The sequence below is a fragment of the Rhinoderma darwinii genome, chromosome 2, assembly GCF_050947455.1.
Source record: "Rhinoderma darwinii isolate aRhiDar2 chromosome 2, aRhiDar2.hap1, whole genome shotgun sequence".
Classification (NCBI taxonomy): Eukaryota; Metazoa; Chordata; class Amphibia; order Anura; family Rhinodermatidae; genus Rhinoderma; species Rhinoderma darwinii.
Window position 1 is genome coordinate 462,444,072 of NC_134688.1, and position 9,488 is coordinate 462,453,559.

Genomic DNA, 9,488 nt, shown 5'->3' on the forward strand with positions numbered 1-9,488 from the left:
AAGTTCTCCATGACAAACCTCGGACTTCCGGGGTCTGTGTCGGCAGCTCCGTAGAAATGAATGGAGCGCCGGTCGCGCTTGTGCGCATGCGTGACTAGCGCTCCTTTCATTTTTATTGAACTGCGCAGACGCCGGAAGTCCGAGGTTAGTCATGGAGAACTTCGGGGGACTTTCGGTCCCCCATTCTCCTTATCGCTGCCAGCGATCACACATGTATCCCCTATCCTGTGGATAGGGGATGCATGTCTTTTGTAGGACAAACTATAGGCCGTTTTTTTTTTGGGGGGGGGGGGGCTGTATGGCTTTCCCTACAGGGGGCTGTATGGCGTTATCTACAGAGGTGTTCTGTATGGCATTATCTACAGGGGGGGCTGTATGGCATTCTCTACAGGGGGGACTGTATGGCATTCTCTACAGGGGGGGCTGTATGGCGTTATCTGCAGGGGGCTGTGTATGGTGCTATCTATAGGGGGGCGCTGTGTGGTGGAATCTATAGGGAGGCACTATCTATAAAGGGGGGGGGGTTGCGTGATACCCAGCAGAGGGGGGGCCCTAGTCAAAAGTTTGCTATGGGGCCCAGTCTTTCCTAGTTACGCCCCTGGAGCCAACATTAACTATTTCACAACTGTTTCACAATCCCAACAACAGATGAAGGTTCGGCGAAGACTTTTTGTGTTTCATCAACTTTCTGAGCCAGGTGTTTCCTGCCTGTGCAGACACATTATAGACAGAGGACCTGTGGGAACCCTCTGCTGCGGAGCAGATAACAGCCGTCCACTGCTGTCCATCAGTCACAGCGGATTAGCACCTATCACTGGAACACAGCGTTACATTCTAGACAGGCACAAGCCTTTGTTGTTAAAACTTTTCATCTCTTATCAGACGCCTGTCATCTTCTTAACACTTCTGCTGCAGATCTCTGGGTGACATATAACAAGTCCTGATAAACTCCATTCACTTGGCATTAAAAAAAATACAGAAGAAATGTCTTTCTCTCGCTCTCTGAGCGTATGTTCACACGGGCTCTTTTCAGCCATTTTTTGGGCCGTAAACGTCCCGAAAAACGGCTGAAAAATCGGAAGCAGAACGCCTACAAACATCTGCCCATTGATTTCAATGGGAAATACGGCGTTCTGTTCCGAAGGGGGGTGTTATTTTACGCCTCATTTTCAAATAACGGTGCGTAACAAGACGCCGTAAAAACGACGTAAATAGAAGTGCATGTTACATTCACTCAATAGAAAAACAGCTCCAAAAACGGCCATAAAAAACACTGCAAAAAGCGCTAGTTGCTTAAAAACGGCTGAAAATCAGGAGCTATCTATCTATCTATCTATCTCATATCTATCTATCTATCTATCTATCTATCTATCTATCTATCTATCTATCTATCTATCTATCTATCTATCTATCTATCTATCTATCTATCTATCTATCTATCTATCTATCTATCTATCTATCTAATATCTATCATCTATCTATCTATCTATCTATCTATCTATCTATCTATCTATCTATCTATCTATCTATCTATCTATCTATCTATCTATCTATCTATCTATCCCATATCTATCCATCCATCCATCCATCCATCTATCTATCTCAATGAACCCCATAAATCTATCTATCTATCTATCTATCTATCTATCTATCTATCTATCTATCTATCTATCTATCTATCTATCTATCTATCTATCTATCTATCTATCTATCTATCTATCTATCATCTATCTATCTATCTATCTATCTCATATCTCATATCTATCTATCTATCTATCTATCTATCTATCTATCTATCTATCTATCTATCTATCTATCTATCTATCTATCTATCTATCTATCTATCTATCTATCTATCTATCTATCTATCTATCTATCTATCTATCTATCCCATATCTATCCATCCATCCATCTATCTATCTCAATGAACCCCATAAATCTATCTATCTATCTATCTATCTATCTATCTATCTATCTATCTATCTATCTATCTATCTATCTATCTATCTATCTATCTATCTATCTATCTATCTATCTATCTATCTACTTCATATCTATCTATCTATCTATCTATCTATCTATCTATCTATCTATCTATCTATCTATCTATCTATCTATCTATCTATCTACTTCATATCTATCTATCTATCTATCTATCTATCTATCTATCTATCTATCTATCTATCTATCTATCTATCTATCTATCTATCTATCTATCTATCTATCTATCTATCTATCTATCTATCTATCTATCTCAAAGGAAAGGGGTTTTGGATCCAGCACGGACAATATAGTAAAATGGAAAGGATTTTTCCAATTTTATTGGGCCAAACTTTTGGCTAGTAAAAACAGGGGTGAAGAGCACAGCGTGCCATCCTGATGGTGTAGGGAAAAAATGGTTGATAATGATAAATAGGGAGCCTACGCGTTTCTGACGCTTCAAGCGTCCTTAGTCCTTAGTCATTTTACTATATTGTCCGTGCTGGATCCAAAACCCCTTTCCTTTGGTCTTGTCTACTGTGTGCCGACACAAAGATCCGTGCACGACTATTTCTGGTACTACATCAGCAACTAAGGTGAGCTGGAGGTGTCTCTCCCCCTTTTTTTTACCTATCTATCTATCTATCTATCTATCTATCTATCTATCTATCTATCTATCTATCTATCTATCTATCTATCTATCACCTCCTGTTTCTAGTTTATATAATTATGCAGTCATATCCAGTTCACGTCATAACCTACTTATCATGTGATTGACTAAAAAGCTGCACATGACCAGTAGAGGGGATCTCCTCTCTTTTTGAGACTCCTACAAGTGTAAAGGGGGGATTTACACTGGACAATTATCGGGCAGACAACGTTCATAGAACGCTCGTTGCCGATAATTTCCCTGTGTAAACAGGGGAACGATCAGCAGATGAACGAGCAAACACTCCATCATCTGCTCATCGTATCATTTTAAAAAAGTGAAATATTATTGTTGTCGGCAGCACATCTCGGTGTGTAAACAGGGAGAGGCGCTGCCGACTTGATGATAATGTATGTGGACGAGCGATCGGAGTAACAACCGCTCGTCCCCATCCATAGCTCCGTGTGACTGGAGCAAACGAGCGCCGATGTACGATGTCTCGTTGATCGACGCAGACATACATGTTTATTACACCAGGCGAGTAAATGTACTGAAGGAAGTGACGTTATGATAAGGGTATGTTCACACGAGGGCGTCCGTTACGGCTGAAATTACGGGGATGTTTCAGCCTGAAAACATCCCCGTAATTTCAGCCGTACCGGCATGTGCAGGCGCTTGAACGCCGCGTCTATTACGGCCGTAATTAGCGCTGCTTTTCATTGGAGTCAATGAATAACGGCTCCAATTACGGCCAAAGAAGTGACAGGTCACTTCTTTGACGCGGGCGTCTATTTACGCGCCGTCATTTGACAGCGGCGCGTAAATATACGCCTCGTGTGAACAGGCAAACGTCAGCCCATTGCTTTCAATGGGCAGATGTTTGTCAGCGCTATTGAGGTGCTATTTTCAGACGGAATTCGGGGCAAAAACGCCCGAATTACGTCCGTAAATAGGCCGTGTGAACATACCCTAATATAGTAGAAATCCATGCCCACCGAAGGGTTCCGAACATGACATCGACACACGCCTACTCTTCTCTCTTGTGGGTTGATCTGATACGGATGATCAATCGAGTAGTGACCGAGTGATCCCATATATACCACACAACAATGAGTAACAATCAGATGAAAATTCCAAACGTAGCTGACTCCTTTTTAGCAGATGACGGTCTGTCATCGGTCGGTTTAAACGATCGTTCACTGTTAAATTATATCCACCGATCGTGTGTATTGGTTAAAATCGTGCATTTTCATCACCATTGTGATAAGTAAGATCTCCTCATTTCAATCAGAATGTTTTGAGGTAACTTTAACCCTACCAAAAAAACACCAGAAAAATGACGAACCATAAGTTGAAAATCACCATAATATATGTGGATGATTATATGATATCATTTTGTTTGTGTGTTTAAATTTACTTTTCAATGCGATCAGTATAGGATGGTAATATTTACAACTTATACAAAATTTTTTTTGGAGACAGGCGAACTTCAAACAGGACCCGACGCAGAGAAGATAGCAATTTCCCTCATACTCCACTGCAAGGCGTCCAATCCATGCTTTATATTTAGCACTTATAAAAAAAAAAAATTCCTGACCCCTAAAACTCAAGCTGACAACAGGAAGTGGCAGATGACCGGTTATCGGCACGTTGACCCCACAGAAATGGTGCCCAAATTAGAAAGCGTTTAAGAATTTTTCGTTTTTTTTACCATTTTCACTTATTTTAACATAATTTTAAGGGATCAGAAAACACTTTTAACTCCTGATAGATGTTGCTTGTTCAAAGTTAGCCCTGTCTCCAGGTGTTGAAAGTTTTCATTGATAAACGTCCATAACCTGTAACCTCCATCATTTGCAATCTAATGAAGGGCCTGGCGCCTTACAGTAACATTTACCATGACATTATCTATTACATTTTTTTATCCATTACTTTCTATCTATCTGATCTAGTTCTATACATTGCATACATTCTCCTATCCGGAATCCGAAAATCAGGTCTCGCCAATAAAATCCACGATCTACATCTTACGGACTCGTAGGGTCCATGCACACAGCATTGCTTATGGGTGAGCCCCAATGCAAAAAAAGTGTTTTTACATTTTTCCCCCAATAACTCGATAATCATATTTTCTACAATTCCATCTCATTATCAGTAGGGGCATAGCTGTAGGGGTACAAGGGCCCCTCTGCCACATGAGAAGATACCGGCAGTCAGTGGCGTAACTACCGCCGTAGCAGCGGTAGCGACTGCTACGGGGCCCGCGGCATGAGGGGGCCCATGTCGCCCGCCGGCACGGGCCCCCACCATGGCCGGAGGCTCCGCTAGCAGCCGCTATGGCTGCTACAGCGTGACGCCACTGAACACTACGGCAGAGCAGGGAGGTGTTTCCCCGCTCTGCCATTAAACAAAAGACATGTATCCCCTCTCCACAGGACATGTATCCCCTCTCCACAGGACATGTATCCCCTCTCCACAGGATCTCCACAGGACAGGGGATACATGTGTGATCGCTGGCATTGATAGGGAGAACGGGGGACTGAAAGTCCCCTGAAGTTCTCCATCACAAACCTCGGACTTCCGGGGTCTGTGTCGGCAGCTCCGTAGAAATGAATGGAGCGCCGGTCGCGCTTGTGCGCATGCGTGACCAGCGCTCCTTTCATTTTTATTGAGCTGCGCAGACGCCGGAAGTCAGAGGTTAGTCATGGAGAAGTTCAGGGGACTTTCAGTCCCCCGTTCTCCCTATCGCTGCCAGCGATCACACATGTATCCCTTATCCTGTGGATAGGGGATGCATGTTATTTGTAGGACACACTATAGGTCGCATTTTTTGGGGGGGGGGCTGTATGGCTTTCCCTACAGGGGGGGCTGTATGGCTTTCCCTACAGGGGGGTGCGCTGTATGGCGTTCCCTACAGGGGGGGGGGGTTGTATGGCGTTCCCTGCAGGGGGTGCGCTGTATGGCGTTCCCTACAGGGGGGTGCGCTGTATGGCGTTCCCTACAGGGGGGTGCGCTGTATGGCGTTCCCTGCAGGGGGGGGGCTGTATGGCGTTCCCTACAGGGGGGTGCACTGTATGGCGTTCCCTGCAGGGGGGGGGCTGTATAGCGTTCCCTGCAGGGGGGGCTGTATGGCGTTCCCTGCAGGGGGGGCTGTATGGCGTTCCCTGCAGGGGGGGGCTGTATGGCGTTCCCTGCAGGGGGGTCGCTGTATGGCGTTCCCTGCAGGGGGAGGCGCTGTATGGCATTCCCTGCAGGATGGGCGCTGTATGGCGTTCCCTGCTGGGGGGGGGGGCGCTGTATGGCGTTCCCTACAGGGGGGGGGCTGTATGGCGTTCCCTACAGGGGGGGCTGTATGGCGTTCCCTACAGGGGGGCTGTATGGCGTTCCCTACAGGGGGGGCTGTATGGCGTTCCCTACAGGGGGGGCTGTATGGCGTTCTCTACAGTGGGGGCTGTATGGCGTTAGCGCCATACAGCCCCCTCTGTAGATAATGCCATACGGTCCCTCTGTAGATAACGCCACACAGCCCCCCTGTAGATAACGCCACACAGCCCCCTGTAGATAACGCCACACAGTCCCCCCTGTAGATAACGCCACACAGCCCCCCCTGTAGGGAACGCCATACAGCCCCTCCTGTAGATAACGCCATACAGTCCCCCTCTGTAGATAACCCCATATAAACCCCCTGTAGATAACGCCACACAGCCCCCTCTGTAGATAACGTCACACAGTCCCCCCTGTAGATAACGCCACACAGCCCCCCCTGTAGGGAACGCCATACAGTCCCCCTCTGTAGATAATGCCATACAGCCCCCCCTGTAGATAACGCCACACTGTCCCCCTCTGTAGATAACGCCATACAGTCCCCCTCTGTAGATAACGCCACACTGTCCCCCTCTGTAGATAATGCCATACAGCCCCCCCTGTAGATAACGCCACACTGTCCCCCTCTGTAGATAACGCCATACAGTCTACAGGGGGGGCTGTATGGCGTTATCTACAGGGGGCGCTGTATGGCGTTATCTACAGGGGGGACTGTATGGCGTTATCTACAGGGGGGGCTGTAAAAAAAGGCACTATCTACAAGGGGGGGGGGGGCGGGGGGGTTGTGTGACACCCAGGGTAGGGGGGGCCCCAGTCAAAAGTTTGCTATGGGGCCCAGTCTTTCCTAGTTACGCCCCTGCCGGCAGTATAAATAGTACATGGCCTGTTAAAAATGTTGTTTATGGCCTCATGCACACGACCGCACAGTCAGTGATTACGGCACGGATGGCCCAAGGAGTGTCATCCGCAGGCCGTCCGAAATCATGGACTGTGCACACACAAGAGTGCATTGAGTTTAATGAGCCGGGACTGCAAATGTGGCCCGTAAAATGACATGTCCTATTTTTTTGCGGTCTGGGCTCGGGGCAATGCACGAACCATGGAAACCATGGGCGTGTGGATTGGCCCATAGGATATAATGTGCCCTATACTATCCACAATTGCAGCTCTGCGGATCGTAATGCACAGTGGTGGGCATGGGGCCTAGGTCCTTCAACATTACCAGCGTTAGTTTTCTCGTCCCTGGAGGAATGCTGCACATGTCACTGTCTTGCAACAACTTTTTGGATTGCTAAAGTATAATCTATAGAGGAAGCTTGGGCCGGTAGCAGATAGAGATACAGATAGGAGAAGCTTCCCTTTATTTTAGAAATCGCTCTCCTCTCGGCTGCCAGCTTCAGAAAAAAGTGCAGGGTTGAGTTCTGATTTGTCAGCAATGTAAATCGCCCAGCTCTTTTTTTTTTTTTTTTTTTCTTTTTTATCCCTCAAGCCTGTTCAATATTTTTAATTGGGCTTCAGGGCAGAAGCATGGTTTTGCACTTTTGTTAAAGACAGAATTTCAGTTGGGGGAAAACTCAGCTTCACTTTCTTTAATAATTCAAATGGAGGAATTGTGTGGATTCTCTTAACTGCTACTTAAAAGTAATTAATTGATTTTCTGACATATCAGTTAACAACACATTGCACTGACATGAGGTTGTGAATCCACTGGTGATTGGGCCGGGTGACTACATTTATCATACTCAGTGCAGGAGTTTATACTCGGAGTCTAAAACATTGCAGTAAAATGAAGATGGAAGCAGCGTCCTTATCATACGTAACAGGGAAAACATCTGCTCTATCAGTGTTTATTTTTCTAGTGATGGGTCATGCTAGATACAAGAAAAATAATAATAATTCTTTGCTTATTTTTTTTATCATATGTCTTTATAGGGACCAGAGCGTAATAATAAAATTGTGACTGCCTCCCGCCACCACTAGAGGGAGCTTACTGTTTGACCTCAATAATAACACTGTTGGCAAAAAGCTCTGTACCACCCTCTAGTGGTGGCAAGTAATGCATCAACTCCAACCATCCCACTCAAGGTGAACTATCCAATCAGAATAGAAGCCCTTAAGACCACTTTGAAACACACTTGTTTCTTTTTTTATTAACACTTTATGAACACAATTTCTTTTCTCCTAAATGGTGGTTAGCCTAAACCTTTCTATTCTCTCCTACCCCTTTTTAGGTTTAGATATAAATCCAATATTCCTGGGAAAATTTTATAAGATATGACTAAATTTGTTCTTATCTGAGGATGAATCAGAGAAGATTTTAAATCAGCAGATGCTTCAATAGATGTATTTGGATGAATCTAATATAATTGTAATGACGGGGTAGGTAGTCAGACAGGTGAGCCCTAATCTACCCGCCCCTCAGTCCCTGCCTACTTGCACGACCCGTCCTAGGCGACGGCGTACAACTGGGCGACGGTCCCTACGCTCAATATGTGCACGACAGACAAACAGACAAGGGTACACAGAAGCTAAGGGAAATGGGGAAGTTGCGCACGGCAAGACCGTGAGCAACAAGAGTAGTGAATGAGCCGAGTCAGACCAGGAGTGTACGAGGTACCAAACGCAGAGCAGGAGAGTAGTCAGTAAAGCCAGGGTCGATATGAAGCAGAGGTCAATAGTATAGCAGGAACAGCAGAGCCAGGAAAAAAATATAGAATCACAGGCAAAGACAAGCAGCAAATGAAGGTATAAATAGACCGAGGGCGAGAGCTAGAACCGTCTGGCAAGGCTGTGATAGGTTCTCCCACTCCTCAGCTTACCAGCCTGAGTGGTAGCAGATCGAGTCACTCTATCAGACCAAGGAGCAGATGCAGACTGATTAACCACGGGCGTCGACACAGAAGCTGTGTCTGGCAGATCCTTTACAATAATGGTATATGGTCAGGGTCAGAATGACCCTCCAGATTAGCCAAGGATTCTCTGGCGGCTCCTTATTCTAACAGGATCATGTGGCCCAGCCACAACAACATCCATGAGGTCCAGCAAGGGCAAACAACTAAAGCAGACTTTGAAGTACATCACTTGCTGCTGGGGTCTACCAACTTTTTGGATTATTTCATAAATAATTTATTAGTTCAGATGACATGACCTGTGTGTATTGATAACCACAGAGGTTACAAAGGAATTAAAAGTAGACATGGACATGTTTTGTATAGCTGGAGTCCTTGGAATAACTTTTTCTGGTGGGTCGAAATTAGCCCAATTATGTCTTATTTTGGTGACTGATACCACTGCAGCCCATATCCCCGTATATAGAACATCCAAATCAGTCCATGGCCATGGAAACCACAATTTTCTTTTTTATACGTGAACCCTAATGACTTTTTTGTTGTCAAAATGTCTATTTTTACATAAAATAGATTATATAATCCTCAGAAATTCCCAAAATTTGTTAACTCAAATATCATCTAGCAAATTACACATTCTTAAAACTGTAATTATATACCCAAAGGGTAAAGTTAAGTAATGACCTGTG